This window comes from Nipponia nippon, unplaced genomic scaffold, assembly GCF_047370975.1.
Source record: "Nipponia nippon isolate SJK-2023a ecotype South Korea unplaced genomic scaffold, ASM4737097v1 scaffold_5, whole genome shotgun sequence".
Classification (NCBI taxonomy): domain Eukaryota; kingdom Metazoa; phylum Chordata; class Aves; order Pelecaniformes; family Threskiornithidae; genus Nipponia; species Nipponia nippon.
In genome coordinates this window covers 80,386,089-80,414,005 of record NW_028262369.1, presented here as the reverse complement: position 1 = coordinate 80,414,005, position 27,917 = coordinate 80,386,089, and the positions used below count along the sequence as shown (strand labels likewise).

At 38.2% G+C, this 27,917-nt stretch overlaps 1 long non-coding RNA gene across 2 annotated transcripts in view; it reads right to left on the bottom strand.

Moving 5' to 3' along the window:
• Positions 1-27,709, bottom strand: part of LOC148052358 (uncharacterized) — a 44,767-nt gene extending 17,058 nt beyond the window's left edge. The window contains exons 1-2 of one of the 2 annotated variants that reach the window (XR_015699027.1): positions 27,665-27,709; positions 6,005-6,118 (exon numbers count right to left, since the gene is read on the bottom strand). This is a non-coding gene — a long non-coding RNA (uncharacterized LOC148052358). Of the gene's footprint in view, positions 1-6,004; positions 6,119-27,345; positions 27,565-27,664 lie in introns of those variants that run through there. The other variant, XR_015699029.1, reaches the window with a different exon arrangement.
• Between the last annotated feature and the right edge of the window lie 208 nt (positions 27,710-27,917).

The window sequence follows — 27,917 nt, the reverse complement described above, 5'->3', positions numbered from 1 at the left end:
TGCAATGCCCAGTCAACCTCTAAATGATAAACCAATCCAGTCTGCTGACCAACGGGCACTTGCCTCAGGGCTAGGAGAAGGGACTCAAACTCTTGGAAACAGATTTTCAAACAAGAGCAAGGCTGATCCTTAGCTTTTTTTCCTGCCATCACCTGGAAGACGTATTTACTGATATTCACCATTTTCTAGTACACCAGAGTCCTGAGCCGAAAAAGGCCATTAGATCAGTAACTAGCATTCAGACTTTAGCAAGGGATCTGTCACACCAGAAGTGCCTGAAAGCATTAGAGGTATGACATAGTTTGGCACCACAAGCCACTCTCATCCTATCTGTGCTGGAGAAGACAACAGTCAGCAGTTCCAGATTACTCCATGACAGTCATCGCCTCTTGTTCTCACCAAGAGAGAGGACTGAACACACACTGGAGTCTTCACCTCAAGAGGCAGCTGTGACACACCAAAGCAATTCCTGCCCCCAAACTCTGGCAGCAGTAGGGACACGAAAGTTTTCTTCTCCACAGCTCCCTTTGGGATCAGCCCTTCCTCTCCCTCTAATAAGAGCCAGCCATGTCCTTCTTCTCAGTAGTACAGGACAGTGCCAGAGCTTGTGCTTACAAAGACAACATAGGAGTGGAGGTAAGCAGGTGCCTGGTGGAAAAATAATTAATACACATTCTGAGGAAATGGCAAGGGATGGATTCAGATACCCTGGGAGAATGAAAGTAAAGAAGAAAGAAACTTGTTCCCCCAACAACTGTATCCATCTCAGGACCTCAAAACCAGCCCTTCTCTCCAACTCTTCCTCAAAACCTGTCCCTGCCATCGCCAAAAGTATTTAAGTTCTGTTTATACCACAAAAGTCTTATGTCAGCTGAACATCTGATACATCAGTCTTCAGGACTTAAAAATTGTGTACAATTAAATCTACATGCAACTTCAGCTTTATTGTGGAATGATTTCAGAAACATTTGCTGCAATTCTCCATTTGCCTGCTTTCAGCCTTTTGCCAATATTGAAGACTCCCCTTCCCTCTTGCTGCTTGCTCTTAAACTCTTGCCATGTCTAATATTTCATTTGCATAGCCAAACTATATGTAACTACAATGGGTTGGGTTTTTTTAAAACTCATCTTCAAAAGTCAGTTCCACACACATATCCCCAACAAGATTTTTTTTTTCTTTATCCAAACTCCCCTTGGTTTGTTACTGTAAAGTGGCTAGGATTGGATGGCAAGAACGGCTAGATTTTACCACTACTTTGGCCTGAGTAATTAGATAATTCCTAGGTTCTTGAAGATAACTTCTTTACTTCTCTTTCTGGTCATATTTTTTTCTTAGCAGCCATCAGGCTTATTACACAGAACATAATCCCATCCCTTTGAACACAGTAGGAGGAAATCAGACAAGGAAAGTATATTTCTTCATAGTGGAAGACTTCCTACCGAAACAAAAAAGTTTATCCCTGTTCAGCTGATAGAAACAGGCTATGCTGTTGCATCTGTAGGCTTGGGGTTTTTTTTCCCTCCTATATTTACACACTACTGCATATAGCTGCAATTAAACTGAATTTGCACTGCTTACCTGTGGCATGAGAAAGGCTCTCTACACCACAGTTCATGTGCAGTCCTGGACAGCAGCTGATTTGCTTAGCCAACAGTTACATCTCCATTCAGACATCATTAAACAAGCATTTAATCATTCCCTCCTGCAGCCTGTCAGAAGGCAGCTTGCACAACCAATAACTCTTGGGAGATGTCGCGATTGTACTGCCAAGGGTTGGGCAACACTTACTGATGTGAAACAGTGCTAAACTTTGTGGTGTTTCTGCTTATCTGTGTGATATCTAAGTATTTCTAGGGTTCCTGCCATTGCAGCATGTAAGCCTATACTTAAAAGCTTCTCTCTGTACTCTGAAAAATTATGTTCAATCTACAACAGGCAGGAAACAGCCAAAAGCACTGAAAGCACAGCAGGACAGGGTTGGGGACATCAAAGGAGCAACAGTTGTGTCACCAGCCAGGTTAGCAGAGCCAGCAGGGAAGCTGCACAGAGGATAGAGGACATTAGATGTAATGAATTTCAAATTTTGAAAAGTACTATAAAAATTCAAAATCAGACAGATATAGTACAGTTTGAACAAAACTAAAAAAACCCAAATATACCACAGAGAGGAGGGACAAGTATTTCAGAAAAAGAAAATAGGAAGAGTTAAACAATGCAGGCTGTGGTGAACAAAGAACAGCATGCAGCATTTATCTAGGCACGCTAATAGCGTCACAGTATTACCAGTTATGGTCAGGATATCCAGAAGCAAAATTTCCCTCAGCTCACACACAAGACTAAACACTCAGGAGAAGATCCAAGTCTCCAAATATACTTATGCACCTCTGTTCACTAACAGTGGTGCTGTTGTACTCATGATGTTCTACAGTTGTAAGTAGAGGAGATGACCCTTCCTTGGAAACGATTTTAATCAAACCACATAAAATTTGATTTTTAACAATGGTGAGAAGACAGACAAGTTTCCAAGCACAGAAGCCCTTCTTCAGGTGTTTTGACTTGTTTCTAAGTTGAGAGCTATTACTCTAAGTTTCATTTGATTAATTTGGAAGAGGAGATGATCTAATCCCTCTAACAGTTTCTCTTCAATAACAGTTTCTGAAACAACAGCATCAAAAGCACAGTCTACCCAAGCTGCAAAAACATAAAAACCTGAAGACCTACTGCACAAAAGTCCCAGGCCTCCAAACACATCAAAAATTGCCAGAGGACAAAGACAGGCTCTCAAACACTGCCTCACTTGCTCTCAGAACACCTTGATCAACCCAAGGACACCTTGCAGATACTCCTTCAACCCAGACTCTTGGGACTTTCCTAAATCCTCTAGGAGATGCATGGCTCCTTCAAAGATGTACTATGTACATACTCAAGATAAAGAAGCACCCAATACATCTATATCCTAGACTGTCATCTACCAGCCTTCCTTAAAACCTCATTAAGCATTACAATTTATACTAGAGAAGATCACACCTCTTCACTTACAGTAGAAGATTCTGCTTTTAAGTCTTCAAACCCCATAAGTATAAAGCAAAACCCATCACTGGAATCAAATACCCCACAAGTCATCCTTTACCTAATGGAAGCAGGCAATCACAGAGCAGTCAAGACAGAAGATGGCCATTAATTGCCATACATACATCATGCTAAAATTATTTATGCCTCTTAAAAAGCTATGTATGGTTTCAGCTAATTCCTGACAACTACTGTGAACCCAAATGTGAATACAGAACTGATAAAAGGGACAGAAATACTAATAATTACTGCAGAATATTGTTGACAAAAGAACCATTCCATATCTAACTTCTCAGCCCTGAAGTGAGGAAAAGCTGAAGAAACAAGAAAGAGACAAGACCAGAACTAACATTCATAGCTCTATAGTAACAACTGTAGTGACAAAACAAAGTGATAATGTTTTTTTGGACTATTTCAGTTTATTCACTAACCTTCTACCCCCAAATATTGCCTTAACGCTCCATAAATGATAATTATCTGTCTCTTTCTCTGTGTCACAGGGGTTAATGACCTTGTCACCCCTCTCCTTGTTAATACTTCCCCTTTGCTCCACAGGTCCAATCACCTTTTCTTTCAAATTGCCTAATAGATGAACATAATCAAGTTAAGCTCAGAGCAATTGTTCTCAACCTATATTTAATTTTGAAGGTTTTTTGTTTCTATTTCAGATACTAAGAATTGCTTTGTGTTCAAAATCTTATTTGTCCCTCCCCTCCAACCCTGCAACTGTACCAGTTGTTTTCTTATCAGTCTTATCAAACAGCTTGAGATAGGGAATAAAATTCATTCAAACTAACCAAAAAAGCTGAAAACCATAACGTTACCTTACTTAAGCCTTCCGGTATGTGGAAACTTTATCTAAAGAGTCAATTTATATCTGTAACCTGAAGTTCTGGAAGAAGAGATGGGAGAGCACCACAGTTTTCTGTAGTTACTTTTTTCTAGATCAATAAAACAAAAGCTAAGAACAAGATGTATCTAATGCAATGATAATAGCTCTAAGTCTGATGCAGAGTCCCACGTTAAGAAAACTCCCTCCCCCTCAATCTCCAAACCAAATTTATCATGGCTGCAGCAGCAGGCTTTATGCCAAGCAAAACACAATTTTCCAAGTGTCAGTTGTACACAGCTATGGCTTTAAAAAAAAAAAAAAGATAAGCTTAAACCTTTTTCCACCTTATTTGCAATGAAACTTGAGCTCCTAAGGTATCACAGCTCATTCAAAATGATTGATAAAGTTTCTGTTGATGTCAGACTCTACTTTAAGCCAAGCCATCAGAGACACAGACCTTTCCTTCCAAGTACAGAGAACTGATGGCCAACTAATGTTAAGAGTCCCTCTCCTGCATACTGTTTCAATGTTGGGCCATCAGGCACACTGTGACAGGATAATTCAGTGATGGGGTCCAAAGAATCAAGCTGAATTTTGCAAGTCCTAATACACACTACTATCTGCTGGAAAGATGCATGCGCTCTGTAATATCAGTGGCTCCTTGGTAATAAAACCACTGAAGACTTTAAGTATCACTTTGAAGTTAATCATTGTATCAGCTACTCATTTTGGAGTTTTATTTTTCCCTTCAAACTGGCACTGATATTTCAGGTCCTTTCCCCATACAAAGTGAGTCAAGTTATACATTTGTCATACTTTACAGTTATATACTTAAACAGCATATATTTTAATAGTTAGGCCAAGATTATCAACAAACCACTCCAAATCACTTCTGCAGCTTTCAATTTTAAATGCCCTGGAAAGAAAAGTAGCTATTTTGCAGCTGAGGCAAGACTGATCTATTGCTTCCTTCCTCCCTCAATACTTTGGGTCTATTTTATTTCTGCTGGAAGCAACTATCGATTTATGTTTGCCAACTTGCTTGTCACTGACTAGGCATCCTCACATAAGCACACCAAGCTATCCAAGAGCTGTAGTATCCCTGCTTTCCATCTCTCAACATGCTTGTAATTGAAGCTGCCAATAGTACTGAATTTTATGGTTTTCGATGGCAGCTATACCAGCAGCAAGAGAGAAACCACCAAACTCTGTTCAGCACCTGCAATATCAATAAGGTCTGAACTCAGGTCTCCTAAGGTGAAAGGAGAGTGTATCAAGCCCACCATGCCACCTAGCCCTCAGTGTATTAAGATATTAATTAGTCACTTTCCTTATTATTCAGTCAAAATATGCTGGATTGAAACAAATTAGATTTTTAGCACATATTTCACACATTGGATCAAGTCTTGCAAGGGTTTTCTTTTATTATTTATAAGATCATGTGCTGTCTTCCTGCTGCAAATGAGATGGTCTGCATGAGGAAAAAGGTAAAAGAAAAGCAGAGAAATGAAAATCAGATATTCCCTAATGATATTTAAAAATAGAAATTTTGCTACTGTTACATACAGCATGTTCCATCTTTTGAGATTTAATGGCTCTCTTGTGGTTTAATGGAGAATTACTTTCAGTAATTGATTATTAAAATTTAAAATTGCTAACCATCTTCATTATTAGATGAGCGAACATGTTATCCTTGTAATTAAAAAAGCTTGAGATTCACTTTCATCCTGTTGACAGAATGGGCAGATAAGCTCAGCACTCCAGTGTGATGGTTTCAGGGTTCTTGTTTGACAAAAATAGCCAGCAAGTTATTTGATGATGAAAATACAGAACATCCACAGAGACTGAGCAAAAAAATAATGAACAAAGATAAAATAATAATAAAAAGCCCTACAAACTAATTGAAGTTTTCAGTCCAAACTATCATAGGCAGAATGCATAGAGTATTTTCCAGTGAATTTCAGTTGAGTTTAAGAAAAAAAGAAAAGAAAAATATATGTTATATATTTGTAACACAAATGATGTGCATGTGATACATTGGAAATTTTTTTCTAGATGCAGGGCTGTTTTCACCTTTTGGAATTCAGTGTTGGACTTCTTACCTGCAGTTGTACAGAAACATGTCTGGGATGAGCCTGAAGACTACCATCTTTCCCCTTAAGCAAGCCTTACAGCTGAATGAAGGGAAGTAGAGAGACCTGGTACCTTCAGTCATCCTAGATCGTAAGGAAGGAGAACCAATTTTAAGATAACCTCTTAAGCAAAAGCCAAAGAGCTGAGGGTTTGCACAAGAAAAGTAATTCTTCAGCCTTTCTGTTGAGACCACCACCAACATTTTAGGTCCTAATTTTAATACCATGGGCAGAACACAAGAAAAATGAAAAAAAAAAAAAAAAGAAAATATATATGCTTAATACAAAATTTTAAATTTAAAAAGTGTACCACCTTTCTGGAACTGTCTGCATTATGCTGCCAGTTCCCACACTTTACAAAATGATACAGGGTCATCAAAAGCTCAAGACTCTTATACAGCAGCAGAGCTTCAATCAGCCTGAAAATTATTGTTTCATCCTATGTATTTAATAGTAGTTTCTTTGCCAAAGACATCACTTGCATGAATCTATGAGTGTATTTTCTCCAGTTTGTTCAGCGAGATGAGAAAATTACCACCTACATTACTTATCCTGAAAAGCACAAAGAAGCTTCCAAAATATATTGCAAAGATGTTGAAGAACAATTTTCCCATTGTAATTGAGTAGAAAAATATGCTCTTTTTGCCACCACATTGTGTGATCTTTCTAATGAAATGGTAATACCAGTGTCAAATCATGGTGCACTATGTCAGGAGCACAGTCCACAAGCCCTGGCATATTTCTAAACACATTCTCCTGGCTATTCCAGGTTCTGTTTTCTTCCACTTAGTTCTTGCTCAAGACAGTTCTTTTCACCTCCGCCCAAAGCATAGGAATGCTACTTACTGTATGTATATGTCAGCATAGGTTGCACCGCCTCAGCACAATGCAACGTCAGATTGAGAATAATTAACGGCAGGCATTGACATATCATTCACCAGTAACACCCCGGGATGTAATGTCAATAATACTTTCAAAATATGCCATGGAGAGAAATCCCAAATCCTTAGAGTATGCTCCAATACATAGTGTATAAAGTAGTACCAGTTTTCCTCAATATAACTACTAGCAAATGAAGAACAGTTAATATATTAACTGTAAAATATATACTGTATTACTTTCCAGTGCTAAAATATGTTCATGTTTGTTACTGTATCCCGAGTGGCTTAACCATAAGCAGTCTTTCTAGGCACTATTGCTGCACTAATTAGTGCTTAAAGGTGTATTATATTGCATCCCTAGTCTAATGCTACAAGAATTATGCAAGAGGGGCGCTAAACTATAGTTTGAATCACAAAGTAGGATCAAATAAACAAAGCTCTCTAACTTCCGTGCACCTACAAATCTCTATTAGCTAAAATGTATTAGTAAAACACAAAATACAGAGCTGTCAATATCTGGTGACAGAGCCCCTTTCTGATCCCATGTCTGTAGGACTAGAGAAACATCCTTTAAGGATCCATTCTTCTATTTACATTATCCCAATGAGACAAAAAGATTTTAAAGAATTTTCTTATTTGAAAGGAAAAAATGAGTATGGTTTTCCTGTCTAACAGGATGCAAGACGTACATAGCCATTCAAAAAACCTATAGTTTGTTTTTAAACATAGACAAGCTGAAGCTTAAAGTGTGATGGGTTATGATTTCATGTGGCTCCTGTTACACATATAGCTCTGAAGATTACCTACATTTTACACAGATCTTAGTTTCTCTTCATCCTCCAAACTGCAAAAGTATTTCCATTAGAAATAACAGAATCACAGAACAAATCAGAATGGATTGCAATGAAGGAAGAGTTCACTATTTCAAACTTTCCTGCAGGAATCATTTTGCATTTTTATTCATCCCTTATTTGAACATTAGACACCTTGAGACTCACTGGCAGGTAACAAAATTCCAAAGTTAAATTATTTCTGAGAGCGAGTACTGTAGACTTAGGACCAGGGAATTACAAATTGAGATGCCGATAGGATTATTCACAGGGACAGAACCAGAAAACTGTATCTTTAATTATAAAAATCAAGATCTCCCTGAGGTTTCAAAAGTTATGTGAAAACTGTTTGTACATACCTGTGATATTCCACAATGTTAACAACTCCACTGTCCATTTTACTTCACTGCACCTGCACTTCACGCAAGCTATTTAACGCCTTAGCAGTGCAAGGATGAGGACCAGCTTCCACCCTCTTTCGTCACAGGCAAATCCATGTCAAAGGTATGCTAATGCTAAAGACATGGATGGGTTTGGGAACATTAAAAAAAGAAATCCTGAATAGCTCTGTTTTCAGTTTCAACCCGTGAGGCATGCAGCGAGCGGAATACTGGCAGACATGAGCAAGGTCTTAAGAGATACAGCTACTTTTGCACACTCAAAATATCATCAGATTACCTGTTAGTCTTGGATTACAGCTGAGATTAAGGTTAAACAAAAGGATGTGAAAAATAAGATTTGTTGATTCATTTGGGCAGGCTTTCATGGATAGCAGGAATTATTTTGTAGACTTCCAATGGATTATGCTTCCTTTTGGTCCTGTACTGTTCAGTTATGAAGGCTTGGAGAGATGGGTGTTGAATGCACTACATTTGGTAATCTCCAAATAGTCCCACAACAAGTACTGTGGGGGGTAGGGGGTGGAGGGAAGCAGGAAAGGGCCAGGTGGAAGCAAGTCTCAAAAGCTTTGTATAAGTAGTAATCCCAGTATGGTCCAGAGAGCCTAAAAGCTGAGTTAAAGAAGATGGGGAAAGAAAAGGGCAATTTATGTTTGCTGTAATCTTCCCTCTCCTTTAAGGGCATTGGATTCCTGGTAAGCAAGCTCTACCATAAGCAGTGCCAGCATGAAGCATCTTTTCATGTGTCTAGATGTAGAGATCGTAACTCTCAGATTTGTTCTGGGAGAAGACTGGGGAGATTGAACGCTCCAAAAAGGTACAGATATAGTTTGGCAGAAGAGCCTCAAGATCCAACTATCCATGATATGCAGTCACACAAAGCTAGTGCAAATATCCATACAATCACATGACTATATAGAGCACATGTAAAAATCAAAACCCTGTGCAGGCTTGTGCTTTTCTTAAGTGACTCATCACATTCTCCTGTATGAAAACACTAAACCCCTTAAACTTCACCAAAGGATCTATTTCCATAAGACAGTTATTAAAATTACAGATTGTTCTAATTCAGTATGTCATTAACTAATGTTGTTGTGGCTAGATTACAAACCCGTTGTCACCCCCACATATGATACACTGGATATCGGTTGGATGTTTGGCTCTGTGCCTGGTTACAGCATGGGAGATCTAAACCTTCAAAGCTGGCCTTGTGTCCCTCTTCCCTCCTGAGAGGGTTTCTCCTTGTCCTTACATGGCTTCGCTGTGCTCTTATTATAGAGACAGAATACCTAAAATGTAGTGCAAAGACAAGTAGATCTCTATCAGCAAGGACAGAGTAGAAATGAACTAATCGGGCAACATATTTTTTCCAGAAGCCTATTAGTGTTAAACTCACATCTTCCTGCACTTACATTATATAACGTACATGCAATGCTTATGCATGCAGGAAACCCTTTTTCCTCTCCTTGTTTTGGTAACTGCACGCTCAGTCTTGGGTCCAACATGCATGACCCTGCCCAAACTGACTTCCATTCCACTAATATTCTAAACGACTAGCTTAGAGTAAGTAACTTATTGGATTTTATAGTTTTATATACAACAAGACAGCAAAAAGAACTAATGGTTTTCCTTCTCAAGTGAATCAGCTGAAATTACCTGTAATTTAACATGGATGTTTCTTTAACCAAGATGCAGAGAAAAAATTTGATTCTTAAGCTTGCTTAGAAGCAGTATCAGAATTCTACTTGTACTGACTACAAAAAGCTGGTTTTATATTTTAAAGAAAACTTTAAAAAATACAGAAGCATTTACAATGGAAAATTCTACATTAAGTTTCATAGAGAAAAACACAAACGTATAAAAGCAGGGAATTTACTTTCAACTCTAATTAGAATCTCAGAGCACCAAGAGAATACCAAAGAACCCCACCACACCAAAAACCGCATACATCATCTTTTTTGCTTCTTCTGGATGCAGATGAAATCTGATACTAGTGACACTTGTACTATTATTATATATTGTTAAACATTACCATTATAATTTTTCATTCATATCTACATTAATTCAGGTAATGAAAGAATCTATCACATGGCGATTAACACTTCATTTACAAAAGGATGCACAAGTGCTTAGGTACTGCATTTGGAAAGGGTCATTTAAGACATTAGTATGTTTTTCAATAGCTTAACTACCAAGACATATCAAATTCACATTACAGCTGAAGTACCAGTTTGAATATTGTCCCAAAAAGATAAAAGGGGAAAGGTGGAGTACTTTGAAGGCTTTTTTTCCAGATGGTGCCAGTGACACAGACAGATATGATACAATCTTATTCTACTGACACCTTTCAAATAAGCCTGAAAAATCGCATTAAAATTAATTTGGTAATTTTGTTAAAAACTAATAACTTCAGCTGATAATTATAAGAAGCCACCACAGAACATTTTTCTCCCTATCAAGCTATAGTCTGTATGTGCTCTAGATTTAGAAGCCTATGCCACAACCTGTGCAAGTACAGTAAAGCAAAGTATCACCAACTGAACATAAGACTTCATTAAGAGAGGCTTGCTTTAGTTTTATGATAAACTATTAAGTGATTGAAAATTTTACAGTTATCTTCACCCAGAAAGTTTCTGATAGGCTTTTCCTTTCTGTTATTGTAACCATGACAATTGCTAACTATAATATAGCTATCCATTTTAAAATATCTTCATTAACATAAAGAGTATCAACTTCAGCCAATTTTGGTCTTGCTGCAGGGAGTACAGCCTTCAAAAGATTGATAACTATCTCAGCTAACTAAATTTTCATGCCATAGGAAACCAAACAATTGGTTTACTGATGCATTCAGCGAACAGGATTTATGAAATTCCCTCAGTCAGGTTTTTCCATTGCTTTAAATCTATACCTGCTCAACTTGCAGGATCTGCTTTAGCTTGCTAAACTCCTGCAAATCCAGTTCTATTACAGTGCCAGAGGGATTTATATGTGGGTTTGCTTTTATAAACCACAGGCTGAAGACAAGCGGTGTTTGACACCTATCAGAAAGCAACCCAGTCTGGCACACTGATGACCATGAATCAGAAGTGGGCAGATTTACTGACAGACACAGGGAGCCTTCTCAGGGTGTGTGGAGCTTCAGTCAGTCACCCACCCCCACCACCTCCAGGGAACTCAAAGCTCCACAAGACCAGTACTACAGCACTCATGCACCCTGGGGCAGGGGACAAGTCAAGCCTCTGAACCCAAAAAGCAGCTCTAGAAGTTCCTGACTTCCATCAGCTCCCTGACTTCCTGCTACCACTGAGCAAGGAACTCTGCTTAACCCTACCAAAGACATCGGGATATCAGGTCCTTCTCCAAATCATTACTGAGCTGCAAAAAGGAGTCTCTTGGGTCTTAGATCAAAGTACCACAAAGTCCTCTATCCTACATGCTCCCATCCCTCTGCTTTTGTTCTCCTTTCCCAGCAGAAGAGAGTCAATGGTCCTTAGCTGGCAGTCAGCTCCTGTTTAACTAAGTTGTTCATGAGCAAGAAACATAAGCTACTAGCAACACTTGGATTTTGTGAAGGTACCAAGCACCACTGCAGTGAGATGTCTCCAAATAACCAATTCTAGTTTGGTTGTTTTAGCAGAAGAAAGAGGTGGAAATAAGTAACTAAAAATAATTAAAAACAAATTAAATACACTTAGGTAAGTCCTGAAACAAAGAATACCAAGTACACTCATATCAACACTTTGCTAATTAAGCAGTAAATCCACCAACTGTACAGTAATTAACTAGCATCTAGCCCACAAGGTTTAAACAAGTTTTTCCCTCTTAAAATAAACAGAAAACCTGATGTACATGGATACACAAACAAAATATTCTTAGCTCTATAGAAATCATACAACATACTATCAGAAAGTGTGCAAACTGAAGACCGAGTCTGATAGCATGCCTAAAGCATAGCATTTGCCTCCACGGGAAGCAAGATGATGGGTGTACAGATGTGCAGAATCTGACCAACATGGTTTAGGTATCAGATATCATTTCATGGGAGGCACAGTGAAAGCAACAGTTTTTATTTGCTGTCTCTGCTGAAAATATTTTTTTCCCCTCTCCACAATATTTTAGGAACCTTGTCACCATTCCTTTTTGCACAGAATCAATGAATGAGTTTTGTTTGTGGTTTGTTTTGTTTGTGGGGGTTTGGGAGGGGTTTTTTGGTTGGGCAGGGTTGTTTTGCGGGGTTTTGCTGGGGTGTTGTGGGGTTTTTGTTTGTTTTTGTTTTTTTGTTTTTTGTTTTTTTTTTTTTTTTAATTCAGAGTGGTCACACACACACACATAACTCACCACCTTGGGAGCCACATACCCTTCATGACAAAGTGTTCTTGGACGAACAGAACCACATGGTAGCCCTCATTGAGGGCCACAGGGAAGAGTAGTTAAACTATGGTTACGTTAACTAAAAACACAGTGCATTGCAAATAATTTGTTTTCTATTGCTTATACAAGTTACATTTTTTCCACTCCGTACATTTGCACACGTACTGTGATTGCAACATCTAAACTGTTGTATACAGTTTAGCACTCAAAGCTTATAACTTAAGGAGCATGACAAATCATAAATATACACAGAATACTGAGAATATTAACCATCACTACAAAAAAAATCTGTGCAATGATTATAAAAGTATGCTGACCTCTGAATTTGTGGCTATTGTTTAGTCATGGACTTTACAAGCATTTTGTTGTTGCTTTATATCATACCAAATAGTTTAGGTTACAGATTTCTGGTTTCTCAGTCCTGCCTTTGCAAAAAACAGTGCTGAAAGCCTGTAGCCTGTCTCAGACTGCAGACCAGCAGCAGAGTACGTTACAGTTCCCTGCTGTGCTCAACACACTGATGTGAGAAGTGTAAGAGAACAAGGACAAAGCTTTGCCTCTCCAGCTCTGACAGCTCTGGAGTGCCCCATATAACAGCCAAGGCAGCAGGGCTTTTATTTAGCTAGACCAACCTAGAACCTAGAGTACCAACTGTCCAGAAAAAGGACACCATCTCTCATTAACTAAGAAAATGAATTGAACTATCATGTTTTATTCGGAGCCAAAGCAGTGCAGAAAAGCAATTCAGTGGCTGCCAGGAAGAAATAAGTGCTGCTTCCAAAAGATTGGGTAAAGAATTGCAATTTTAACAATTGTCTTGTCTTTTGGGGGGGGGGGGGGGAGAGAAACAACAGACAAACATTTTAGCATTGTAAATATGTGTCTTATTACACACACACGTTAAAAGCTGCCAGCTCAAATGGGATGTTTTCCCCTTTCTGAAGGATTTTGAAAGAGACACCATTTTGATTAAAACCCAGGGGAAAGTTGAAGTCGTAAGAGCAAAGGGAACAGGTCCTGCTCAGAACACTGAAAAACAAAGATCCTGTTGTTCATAACTGCTCTGATCCCAGGTCACGTTAGCTTTTTGTGGCATTAGACAACGGCTGCTTAAAAACTGTCTTTCTGCAGTCCAGGGGACAAAAACACAGCAGTGTAGATCATTACTTTTCTGATAACGCTAAAAAACCTAGGGTACAGTCGAGCTGCTAATAAAGCCTGCAAAAGCCATTTTCCTCACACCCCACATACTCTGCTGGTGTGTCTTCAAGGCAGAGTTATTCCTTTTTAATCATGTATTACCTGTTAGGAGCTCTTCGTCAAAAGATTCCCAGCCTCTCTTCCTTTGCTGTGTAGGAGGTAGCTATCACCCAGTCTTTTAGCTTTCTCCCTCAATTCCTGCAGAAAAATCTCACCCTCCAATCCTTGAGTCACAAGTGTCCCTCTCTGCTCAGGGACCGTCACCACCTATCTTCTCTTGTCTGGTTGCCCAGCATATTTGATTCTCTCTCTGTTGAGGTAGAGCTGAACAGAGTCTTTTACACCTGCCTCCTTAGGGCTAGCAAGACACGGGGCTCAGCCAACCAGGAAGGTTTCTAGGCTTCTCTTCCGCTTGATGAAAAGGAAGTTGTTCCATAACAGCTGCTTAAGTAAGTATTACTAAAGCTTATGATCCTTTTGGATCTTCACACCACTTTTACAGATTTTCATCAGTAAACCAAGTACAGATCTGTGACCTTCCTCCAGTCTTTCCTACACTGGAATTTCAAGTGCAATAATTGCCACATTTTGTTTCAATAGGATTTTTACTGCTATTAAATTTAAACCAAGTATGAGTTGCAAATTGCTTCTAGCCTAGGGCAGACACATCTTACTCCAGGGCTTAATATTTTATTTGACCCTAGTTTGACTTCATATCAGGATCTACAAGACTAATCAGACGGGTAGCTTCAAAGAAGCTTCAGGCATTAGCTTTTTAGGCCTTTTCCTTAGAAATTGTTCCTCTAAGAACAACCACAACACAAATAGTAGTCAGTGTAAGAACAACAGGGCAACTGTTTCCACAAGCTTTTCCTTTTCTTCCAAATAGGAACACAAGATTCAAAGACCTGCAAGTCCTCTATATACGTCAGTGACCTTATCTAAGAAATGTTACACGTAAGGCAGTAACACAGGTACTGTGAGGTAGAATACCAACGAGCACAAGCAGCTTAATATGTGCAATACTCAATTTATCCTCTTCAGGAATTCTGACCTCCTACAAACAGAGTCAAGAACAAACCCAGACTGCACCTATAATAAATACGCCTATAAGCAGCAATAGTCATATTTTGCATTTACAGTAAACTCTTTAATGGATGCAGATACACAGCACTTAAAAAGTCTGAAAGCTTGGGATCTTCTTGTTCAGTTCATTGCTTAGCATCTGAAAGGGCTAGAGGGAATCTTTCCCCTACACATTTTTGACCTTTTTGCCAAAATTCATATACTTAGTATCTTATGTACTGTGATAGATGAAGCTGCTTTTTCACCTCTGTTTGCAAGCCATCCCTAAAACTCATGACATTATTAACCTCTGTTTTTCAGCATCTAATAGATGTCACCAAAAAAACAGTTTTAATAAATGCATCCTGAAACTTTCGGTTTGGAGCTAAGGTACCATATGTGAAAAGGAAAAATAATGATAAGTGATAAATGGGATAAAGATTTTAGGGAAATTTTATTGTATTTAATTAATCTACCATTTTTACTAAGTTGCTTTCAAGTGAAATGGCTTTTTACCAACTCCTTTTGAAAAGGTTAGAAGGGTATTCCCTGAGCTACAATCATTAGCATATAGATGTCTCTAAGTGTTAATTTCTGTTTTCACTGAATGAATGTAATTTAAAATGAGGCCCTTTCAAATCAGTTAACTTTGGCCATTTGAGAAAGATAAGAAAAACGGACTCAAGCATGAACCCCAGCAAAACTTGCTTCTTAAGGATAAATATATGTCACTATTTAAGAGTCTCCATTGCCACATGCTGCAAGTGATAGATTTCAGGAAAATTATGGGAAAGGGTGGGTGCTGGGATTAAAGTCCTACCACTAGATGATAGAATCCATTAATAGGGTTAACAATAAAAAAATAAATATAAAAATAACCCTTCTTTTTTTGTTAAGAGAGTTGAAAACCAGCCTAGAAATTAGAGTTGTGGCAATTAGTTTTATACCTACAGCAAAACTCAATGAATTTCTTCTTTTTCAGTTTTATGAAACAAAGGAAGAATAATTTAGGAGCTGATCCAACTCCTAAATTAATGAATGGTATACCAACTATCATCATTAGCTGGATCAGGCTGAGGAGTGTTTTGAAGTTTTCTTTTTAAAATAACCTAATACAGGTTCAGTATGATGTACAATGAACCTCTGACACAGCTGTCCTTCCAGGCATGCCACACTCCCCAAGAAAAGAGCGTTTCTCTTCAGCAGATCTCCAGCATATATACACTCTATAACATAGTTAATATAGACAGAGAATATTTGTAGTTAAACATGTCTCATTCTCCATCGTAAAATCATATCCGCACCAGATCATAACTTTCCTGAAGTTACATTTTTCTCAAAGTGATCATTTCTTGCTCAAATATCTTTTAACTCATGAGAGGGGAAAAAAAAAAAAAAAAAAAGGAGAAGAAACAACCAGCCAACTTCAGTCTTGGAGAACATGTTTTCTCATAAGAAATATGAAATTTGGGCAAATGAGTCACCCTAACCTACAGAAATTCCACCTGTTCTGGCAAAGCTACAAGGCTTTTGATTATATTTAGTTTGCACATACTGAAATGATCATTGCCATATTTCAGCAAAGTCCTCAGAAAGTGTGTTTGCTCTGAACATACCAGAATCTGGAGAAGTTAGACCCAAGACACACTTTTCTTGGCAGCAGGAAATTCCTAAGTTGTGGCAGACACTAGAAAGGAAACCAGGAAGACCGTTCTTTGTTTTTACCCATACAAGATAGCATTCTATTAGGGAAAGGAACAATGCAATAATCAGAAATTCAAAAACAAGAGTCAGTAAGAGGAAAGACTAATGCCTTCTCAGCCCTCTTTCCACAAAGAGAAAGCAACAGCAGCCAGAAAACTGAGTCTGACAGATGAAAGTTGAAGAGACAGAAAGTCAGACCATGAATACATCACACACATCAAAAATATGAATCAAAAAGATCCCCCAAACCCAGGTTCTACATTCTTGTTAATCAAGAGATTAATAGTATTCTCCTAAGTTACACCTTTCTGCTACTTCAACAAGTTGCTCTATTAAGTGAAGATTCATACTGTAGGATATACTAGATGGATTGGCCAAGAGGGAAGTCAATACTGTTCCCTACTTCATAATCAAAATCAACCAATTATACTGAAATAGCATTTAGGTTGCAAAGTCAACATTCAACAGGGAGGAAACATTACCTTAAACAAGCACTAACAATTACACATGCGACCAACCTACTGTTTTGAGTTCAAATGAAGTTGTCTTCCTGAGAAACATAATGTCAGTGCAAGTTTTCCCCTCTAAATACTCTAGTCAATGTGTTTCAGCCATGCTCAAGATCGGTTCTCTTGCCTCAGCCTTCCCTCTCCTCTACCAACAGCCAAAAGGCAGGCCAGCTGACATCAGCTGTAGTATGGACAAGTCTATTGGGACTTAGACTAAGAGCAGCAACATGGTATATGAAATAAATTGAACAGATGGTAACATTCAGATTTGATATTCTTTTTTACCCCAGCCACTTTTCTGCATCAGACTTGCTTGAAATATGCCAATTATGCAAACCCTGGAAATGAGCTTTATACTCTTTGAAAAAACATACGTACACAATCCAATCTAATATTGTAGCATCAAATATATAAACAGACCAGCCCCTAGCTGGTATTGCTATGAATGCTTGCTAATAAATCCAGCTTGTTTAAATAAGTCATGCAGTGGCACTGCAGGTACTTCACTCTCTGCTCTTGTATACGAATTGGCCACAGAGGGAGGGTTTTCCCACTCACAGAATTCTTCATAACATTTCCCAAATTTATGCTATGTAGGAACATTATCTACACTGCATATTGGCTTCAACAGCCCTGTTCTATGGATAAGAAGCATTTACGTGTAAAAGGCTGAGTGGAAGTTATGAAATCACCTTCCACAGTTATGAGCATATCTATGCCATCCTTTGCTCAGTGCTTTAAACAAATTCTAAATTAGAGTTTTATTTTGGTTTCAATTTGGGAAGATATTCAGGAAAAGCATGATATACTTTTGACCCTTATTTAAATCCCTGAGATGCTATTTTGCTTTTTAATTTTTTCTACATATAGTTCCCATACAGTTTCAAAAAAGTTCAATAGCTAAATTTCTTCACATCATCTCTTCCACAACAAAAATGTAAGCATGTTTTTAACAGAGCTGTAATAAAAAATGCCATCATATTCTGTATTATTTGCAAGGCCCTTCATGTAAGCAGAATCCTTGTGCTCTGTTCTTAGTGTGTATGAAATGTGCACAGTCTTTAGAAATGCAGATAATCAAAAAAAGAGCCACTAGGGAAACAAAGTAATAACATTAGCTAATGCCACACAGTAATGTTTATTTAACAAATCTGTGTTGCATGCCTGACATTTCCCCTGGCATCAATTTATTTTGTTTTGCTTTTCTCTGATAGCAGCACAAATGCATTTAAAATGTAAACTTATTTTACACCTACCAAAGTGTATACACAATATAATAAAAACATATACATCTTTTTTAATATCTTGTGGGAATACATACTGGAGATGTGCAGAAAGCCTAACAGCCAAAGTAAACGATCTAGATTATGGAAAATGTTCATTTTTAGCTTTCCCAATAGCTACTAAAACTGCAATTGTCAGTGCACTGTACATCACTGCATTATGTTATTTATAAAGTGCCACAATGTGACAAAATGATGCTATCCATCAGGACCCAATCTTAACTGAAAGTGGCAGGGGAAGTGGAGTGGATGGAAAGATATCTTTGCAGTCCATTCAAACTGGCAGTTTGGAATAGTTACAAATAGCAATTTTCAGAAGTTTAATTTACTGGTCATTTGTAAAAGTGTACACAAACGATTCTAAGAACCAAATTAGAAGAAAAAGTTTCTACTTTCAAACTTCTCTGCAACCAAGCTACTGCTTGCTCCACTTTCCTCCCAACCAAATATCATACCATATCATTCATGCCACTCTTGCTTTCTTCATTAGAGTCCTAGATTTGTCAGCCTTTCTTTTCAGGATCTGTACCTTTCTTCACTCAGAAAGCCAGCCCAGCCAGCTGTCTCCAAGAAATCCTCTTTAATTTCCCTTTTCTTTGTTGTCCAGCAGTCTTTTATCTTTGCTGCCTCACTGGACTTTTTCAGAACACTGAAATCCCAAATTTTAGGTCTTCTTTACTAAAAAACTCAAGTTATGTCAGAGAAGACCAAGGACAACATCGGACAACACACCAGGCAGGAGGACATCATCTCTCTCATACACCCACGTACTACTTTCCCAGTAACTAAATTTTTTTTGAAAATAGAGAAATAAAAGAGTGTCATTATAATTCAAAATAACGAGAAAGAATAACCCTAAGCATGCACATGCAATAACTGCCTACAAGTTAGGTACTACCACTCCAGAAATGTCAGTTCAATGCTCAGCAGAGGTCAGAAAACTGCAGAGAAGCAGAGTATTAAAACCTGCAAAGAAGGAAAACAAGAATAAAAAAACCTGCAAAGAAGGAAAACAAGAATAAAAAAATAAAAATAAAATAAAATCTCAAAACATGGTGTGACTTCATAAATCCAAATACACACAGATCTTTCACTCTGAGTACAGCTTGATAACCTCATTAAAGGAAAGCAGAGAGTTCAGAAAAGCACAAGAATCATGCGGAATATAGAAAACATCCAAAAGGGAGAGTTCAACTCTTCAACTAGTCTCTCTCCCAGCAATGGAGAGTTACACCCCCATCTATGAAGTAACAAATGGTGAGGTAAAGGCGATGATGAGTCACCTGCTCACTACTTGTACTTATAAACATCTGGTAAGCATACCAAGCAGCATGTTTAAAAACCCACAAAGAACACCTTCTGCATAACGAGAAGTACAACCCTTTGCCTGAGAGGTGGTGGAACTCAAGAGCATAAATGGGACCAAACAGAGTTCATGGTGCAGTAATGACTAATTAAGAACAGACAAGATGCAAGCTGCTGTAAGGATGTTCTCTAGTGACAGACCAGTTGCAGAAGGATGCTCAACAGGGAGGGTCCCTCCATATAGTTCCTGTCTCCTATTCCCTCTCCCAGCATTTACAATTGACCACTGGTAGGAAGAGAACATTAAGTCCATTTGACTTAAATTAATTTGGAGACATTACCAAAAATCATAATGATCATTTCCCCACCCTGCCCAGTATTTTGGGGATGAGGGGAAGAGAAATCCTTACTCTCAAAGTGCTGTTCCTAAAGGCAAAGGGTATTCATTTTTTCAAATGGTTTAATCTCATTTCTTCAATGCTCCATTTTGCTTTCTCCATATCTCACACACAACCAGTCAGCCTGCATTTCCACCTCTGGCAATCATTAGCAGTTTTTCAGGTGCAGGAATTTGGGGCAGAAGGTTTCACAGGAGAGAGGATACATCAAAATTATTCTTGATCCAAAGGAAATTATAGCCTTCAACTAACCTGCATGGGCCCATACCTCCAGTTACAAGCCAAAGTATTCAGGAATTGAAGAATGAAAGTAAGTTGACTGGAAAAGGAGGTTTAACAAGAAACTGTACACATGTAGGTAGTTTTGACTAGACTATGAAATTAATACTGCAAGGTTTATGTTTTGTTAAATTGTCCTTAAGAATAAGGCCTGGATAAAGAAGCTATTTTATAACATGAGAGTCTTACCGCTATTGATGCAGCAGAATCTGGAAGGATACGCTAGGATATGCTGCCATATGGTCATATTTGCTCAGTTGCCCAGTTCCATCTATTTTGTTCTCCAATACAAGAGCAGCTTGTGTTGCACACAAAAAAAAACATTAAATGAAAAGGTATTCTTCTAGGTATAATGCATCATTTAAAAATCTGTTAGCCCAGATATAAATATCACTGTTTACGTATTTGACTGGTAAGTCCTTTACCTGGCATAAAAACAGAATGTGAGTGCTTACCCAAAGACATAATGTGTTTTGCATTACAAAAAAAAAAATTTTTTTAAAAGTCTGTATGCAATAATAGTCAAAGCTCAATGCAACTAAATGTACTAATAGCACATTGATATATTTGGTACACTGCTATTCGCTGTTAGTATGTACACAGTACGTAGGTTATACTTAAGAATATTTCCTGCTGGGTACCATTAATATGACACTTGAACAAGTTCTATGCGATTATTTTGAGTCGGTCATCTTAAAAACAGTTTAGCTAATGTCCAACGAAAGGCAAACAACTGAAAACACACCTCTTTATCTGACCCCAGCGTATCACACCAGCACAATTCTTTTCCTTCTATCACCAGGATCAACACTGAGTATATTGGCAGATATCTCAATTACAAAAGTTGAAGACACCTTCAATGTCAGGCACCTAGTTCTTTGGTACCCTCTTCCACAGTTTCATGTATGCTTGCTCTCTATTACCTCTGCAGAAAACTTATCTTGTTCAGTCAGCAGAGGAAAACTGAAAATCTTACACAAGTAAGAATTTTAGTCACTATATTTATTCCACATTCAGCAGCTTGATATAATGAACCTTTATCATTCCTTCTAAAGATGTTTTTTCCAGCACAAATACTGGGCAATGTAGAAGTGTTTATGTCAGACTAATGCATTACTGGGTGTAGTCTACATTGCTTGCTTTCTCTTCTTCAGCACCAGCGTTGTTTATCCTCATATAGCATCACTCTAATCCTTTCTCTGCCACAACCGTTTTTTCCTAAACTCTTAGTTGCCCTTGTCTAGGTCTGTTATTGGCTCTATCCCAAGTTCAAAAACCTTGAAAAGTTACAGGCAGAGTTACAGTTACATGAACTTTCCTATTGGAAGTCCATGGTGTAATCATTATATGATTTTGCAAGCGTCGGCTGTAGAGAATGTGCCAAAGCTGCTACTCCTTGAAGCCTCACTTTTTCTTGGGTTTCTGCTATGTAAAGCATCTCCTCTGCATATATGAATCCTTTGGTTTGGATGCATAAGGTTGTTTTTTTTAATGTTACTCATTGCCTAAAAAAGATTTTTATACACTCATATTGAGGGTTGTTTCCCTGCCCCTGCTTATGCCAAAGATACCAGAATGCATTACAAAACATAAAACCAAGGCAGGACTCTAATTCAATACACAGGAAAGTAGTAAAGCCCTCAGACTGACAGAGAACTGCTGCTGACACACTTGATTTAGATAAGAAATTTACTCTTACTCCTCTTCCCACTACCCACAAATAGCATACACATATATTATCAGGGACATGAAAATCTGTTTGAGACCACTAATTAGAAATAAAGAAGTACTTTGCACAAACATTCTTCTTTACCAGATGGTTTCCACTAATATTCACTAATAAAAAGCCTGTCTGAGGCACTTTATGTTCAGTTAGATTGGAGGAGGCCAGAAACAGCACAACTATGTCAGCAATTAATTTCATTAGAAAGATTCTGTGTCAGTTCTGTCCAGGAACTCCGTAGTTTTTATAACTTCCTTTACTCTGTGCAGATTTCACTTCTGCAATGCAACATACCTGACAACCTTTCTGTAGCAAAACTGTATTTTTGGGCTGTTAAAACAAAGTCTTAAATAGAATCTTATCAATATTTGAACATGCATGTATTAATGTGAATCCTTGAGTATTCACCTCATAGTTCTACCTCAGTCTTCTATTTATTATCAAAGTAAACATACTATCTACCTATCAAAAGTTTTGACCCACTGTACTATGACAGAGTTCAGTCAACATATCAAAATATTTATCATAAATACTGTTTCTATTGGCAAGGTACTGATTTATCTCAAGTGTCAAAGCTCATCAAATGATTTTTGGCAACAGTCCTTTGTCTCTCCTGTTCCTTATTACATCACCACTCAGACAGGAAGTCAGAGGAATGTATTGTCTATGAAAAATATTTTAACTCAAGTAATAGGGAAAACAACACAGCCCTGGCCATTTGTCAGAAAAGCTAAGGTAACATACACATTTAAGCATGAAATGCAATCCCTTCCCAAGCAAATATAAAGTATTATCATGTAAAACCTAGAAGCTATGTGCTAAATATGACAAAATACAAGTAATCAGATTGTACATACACATTTTGGATATGAACAGTAGCCACAAAAATCCCTACCTACTCAAAAAAAAAGAGGGGCACCCCCCCAAAAAAAAAAAAAAAAAAAAATCACACTATGTTTCTTAACACCCAAGAACCATTCCAACCCAAGGTCTTGTCCCTTGCTCAGCTCTTCTCAGTCACCTGATGACTTTTTGCCATCTTCCCATGTTCTTTGTGGTGGGATTTCTCATTACTGATCTTTAAAATTATTCTAGCTTCTGAATATCATCTTATCTCCATCTCCACCCACACAGAGCAGACCAAGTGAATCGTTCCTCCTCCTTCCTCCCACACTGATGAGAAAAGAAACCTGAGGTCACAAGTCGTTGTTTCTTGTTCCTCAGAGTCTGTATCCACAGGCAGAGTACTCAAGTCTCTCTGTACCAATCATGCTTCTTCAAACTGGGTTAATATTAAGTCCCTACTTTACCAAAACCAACTTAAATATGCATGTACCTTGAATGCACTCTGACAGAAACATACTGAAAGAAGAGATTGTCCGAGATCTTCTTGTGCTCGCTGTGAAGAATTTATTATGTATCCAGGTACAGCACGAATAGAACAGGAGAACCTCTTCACCAAGACTAGTGTTGGAGCCAAGAGATTTAAACTCACATCACTACTCACAAGAAACAGAGGTTCTTTGCAAGAATACTGTACAGAGGTACAGTCTATGGACAGGTCATTTTGTTTCTTTAATGAGGAAAAGAATGGCACTATTGAGCTTATTTGACACTTTGAGTCATTATGTAATGTGTGCATTTTTAAAAATAATCATCTGCATTATGAAGTTTGTGACATCACGAAAGATTCTTTAAAGTACTTTTTAAACTGTCCCAGTTAGATATGTGAAAAGAAACTATAAAAAATCAGAATGAAAGAACAATTCTTAAATTAGTACAAGGGCAGAGCAACAGCTTTTTTCAAAAATGGCTTTTATGCTGAACATGTTTGCAGTTTTCAAATTTATGGGTGTAGCTGTCAACATGTATATTCACTTTTAGAATATCGTCCTGGCTTAATGAGGTCTCCTGGAATGATTTCTTTTAATAAAAAGTTAACATGCTTACATATCTGGTTTCCACCTTTCTACTTTAAAAAAAAAAAAATCTACACTACTCTTTAGCAGAGAGATCACAGCAAAGTTTACTTTAAAACTTTACAGTGCATTCAACTACTTCCACACTTCAAAGTCAGGCAGCTTCCAATGAAACGTTCAAGTAACAATTGTTATAGCTAACCCTTAACAAGTATAGATCCATATCCTCAGCATAAGAACCCTAAGCCAGAAAAAAGTCACAAGACAATTGCATTTTAGTTACAACTACATGCCGTCAGCAAATGGTGCCACATTACTAAATAGAAATAGGACTTCTTACTAGTCTCTCCATCTTTGGTCAAGCCCCATAACTGCGGCACATACCATGCATCTACCTCACTTCTTTCCATCTCACCATCTCTCCGCCTGTCTCCAGTTTATGCTGTTGCTTCTGCTAGACAGAGTATAAGAAGATTAGATTCAGAAAGCAAACACATACACACACCCCCTCAGAACAAGACTTCCCCTTCAACATCAGGCTACTGAGTGAGGAGTTCAGAGTTATTCAGTAAAAATATTGGTGTTTCACTAGCTCAGAATTGCTCCATGAGACTCCACACGTGACTGACAAGAGTTGGTGACAATTTTCAAATTCATACACATCTCTGCAAGAATGCCTCATAAACAGATTAAGACTTCACCCCCACCCAAAGCAGCTGAAGTAGTTGTTCTTCTCTAATGTCTTCCCTTCCATTTCATCTTCTCATTCACTCTTCCACTTTTTAGTGTTTCTCAGGGTTGAAACTGCCACAGTCTACTTGGCTAAACTGCCATAGTTCTCTAGCTTTTACTTGGAGCTCACTTCCTCTAACCTCTTCATCATCACAGCTCTCTTCTTCAGGATCTCTCCATTTGTTTCGTTTTTCTTGTCTTGAGCTACCCACAACGAGTCTGATATGCCATAAATACAAAACACTTCACTGTAAAGACGTTGAGCTACCTCAAGCCCGATTTCTTTGTCTGTAAAACCTAGTAATAGCAGAATTTCTCCACCACCACATTTCTTTGTGGGGAATCTGTACAACATCAAATGCATTTTTCTGCTACTGTGATGACTTCGAAAGCATCCTGAACAGTCCATGTGAATTAATCCATTCAGTATCATGCTTTCAGCACTAGATTCATCAACTGTAGATACAGAACCAACGCTGCTTCCAGATTACATCAAAAACTTGTTAAAAAGAACTGCAAACCAACAATGCTCTTCATAGAAAAGAGGAAAATACCCTCTTCTTTATAAAGACTAAATTCTAGGAAGATAAATGACTGACCAAAAAAATATTTCAAAGAGAAAGATGAATTTCTGCAAGTAATAAAAAGATAATCTAGAAAGAATTATATACAGAGGGAAAGAAAAAGCTGAAAGCCTAGAAGAATATCAATAGTTAAAGTTCTTGCAGCTCCTTGGATCAACGTGATTGCAAAAGCACGTTCATTCTTCCCCGTGTCTCTAAATTCATGCTGAGTGATATGGCCTTATTTCAAGGGGAAGTAGGAGCAGAAGTGGAACACACGCTCCTGCAGACAAAGGAGCATTTCACTTCATCACAGAACAACCTAGAATTCCTTTGTTGCAAACCCCCATTATCTTAAGCAAAGGGGTAATACAACTCAGCTGTACTTCTTTGCCATGGGGAGGCCCTTTTAAGGGCCACCTGTACTGCTGATACTCTTTGAATTAGTGTGTTTTATTTCTAGCAAAGAAATAGAAACAATTAGATCATTCTCATAATGCTTTTTAGTTCCTAACTCTACAGTGCTGAGAAATGATGAACTTTTTCTTCAAACATATCATACACCTTCCACTTTCACAAGGCCAAGGCCACTTCAATTACAGATCCCTACTCCAAATCCTTTCTTGTAAAGGAGGCTTTGGGGTTCTTTTCAGCTGTTTGGGTTTTTTTGCTTGTGGTTTTTTTTTTTTTTTGTGTGGTTTTTTTTTGTTTGTTTGTTTTTGGGGTTTTTTGTGTGTGTGTTTTTTCTTAATCACACAATACAGGATAATAAGTGCAAATAGCATTATCAATGTAAAGAGGCAAAACATTCTTAATTTTTAGTTCAACTTCATATACTGCTCTTCATTTCCCTCAAAACCAGAAACGGATATTGTTCAGTCACAGTGAACCCAGTGACCACAGCCCATCATTAAATATAATATCAGCTACAATTTCCACTTCAGCACCAACTGAAGTATCACCTTATTACACTTTGTGAATTTCCACAAGCCCTCCAAGTTATTTTTGACGTCTTTGACTCTGATCCTGCCAACACTTACACACATTATCTCAAGCATACTGAAATCCATAGCATTATGCACAGCACACAAACAAGTGCATGCATCATTTCAGAAATGAGGACTTCATTAATTGTTCAGTACAGAAGCAAACCCTTTCAGATGTAACGTGTACAGGTTAGGAAAAATCACTCCAATAGCATATCTATTGTTATTCCAAGTGTTAATATCTCTTAAAATTCCTTCCTTACCCTTCCATCCTCCTACACATATCACCTCCTTTACATTCTCCTTAAATGCCTAAAAATAACTAACTATGCATATGGTCTGAGCACCACAGCCCTATACCGTGTAACTGGGGAGAAAGTATTTTAGTTTGAATAGCTGACCTCACATCCATCATCAGAAGAGATTTTTTCCATGAGTTATTTCCCAGAACTTAAACATTTAGCATAGGCTGTAGATTCACCAGTTGCAGAGTTCTGCACAATTTAACAGAATAAGTTTTTTGGTTAAAAAATACCACAACAAACTACAAATAAACAAATAAAAAAACCCAACCTGTGAAAACTTCATGCATTTTTTTCCTCCCACCTGCATCCTCTCGCCTTGTAAAAAGATTTGAAATTGTGTATTTCCTTTCCCTCAGTTTAAGGATTTTTCTTCACATTAGAAAGTTTTTGCTGACATTAAAAACCAATCTAAACTCATGATCCCACTTGGGAGCACATCAGCCTACCCCATATTCAAGAATGAAAGACTAAGGACTCATTCTGTTGTTCAGCTTCAGCCACAAGGAGAAAAGCAGGAGGCACCTCATTCAATGTCCTCTCAATTTTTTCTACCAACTTCCTTACCCTAGTTAATGCTCTTTCCTCTGCTCCTTCTCTTTCCCCAAGCAGGTAGCCGGCATAATAGAAGGGGAAGCTGAAATACATTTGTGAAAAGTGGTATTTCAACTTAGCTCAGAGCAAGAGGAAAGCAAGAATGGAAAGTTGTACATCTGAGTCAATGCATCTCCTAGAGAACTGGAAAAACGCTTCCAGGACTGCGCTCTGCTAAGGAAGTTCCTAGGTCACAGTTTAATTTCACACCATCAAAGAGGCACGCCTGCTACTTTGGATAAAGAACAACCATTTTTACTTAGACTTACCCTCCACAGTGCGATCCTAGCCATGCAAGTTCAGCAGTGATGGGAAGACAAACACCTTCCTTAGGTCTTACTCTAGAAAAGGCTGCACTCCAGTTCTGCTGCCTACTATGGCCAGGGTTAGAAACATGCACTGCACTTCACATAACTGAAGCCTAAAGAATACTACGTAGAGCTCAGCACTTGAAAATAAAGGCACTCTAATTTATAAACAGAACAGAAAAAAAAAAGGGCAACACAACAGGTACCTGACAACCTCCCCTCGTACTTTCCCCTCCCTACCTCAAGCCCCTAATCTTAAAAAATAAACAACTTCACTCACTGTTCATGCTGACCTCAATTTGATGCATAACATGCCTTCTTTAAGCACACACCTACTAGTTAAACCCAGAGCACACATGTTTATTAAGGGGAACTCATTAGCTCTAACAATCTCCAGCTGGTGGGGCTCATCCCTTTCCAGGAGGCAAAGGGCACAGTAGCAGCTCCTGGGCTGCTCCCACCCTGCTTTGCACAGGGCCCTTAGGAGAAGCTGGGGCAGGTCCTCACCTTCCTTCAAGCCTCATCTACAGCAA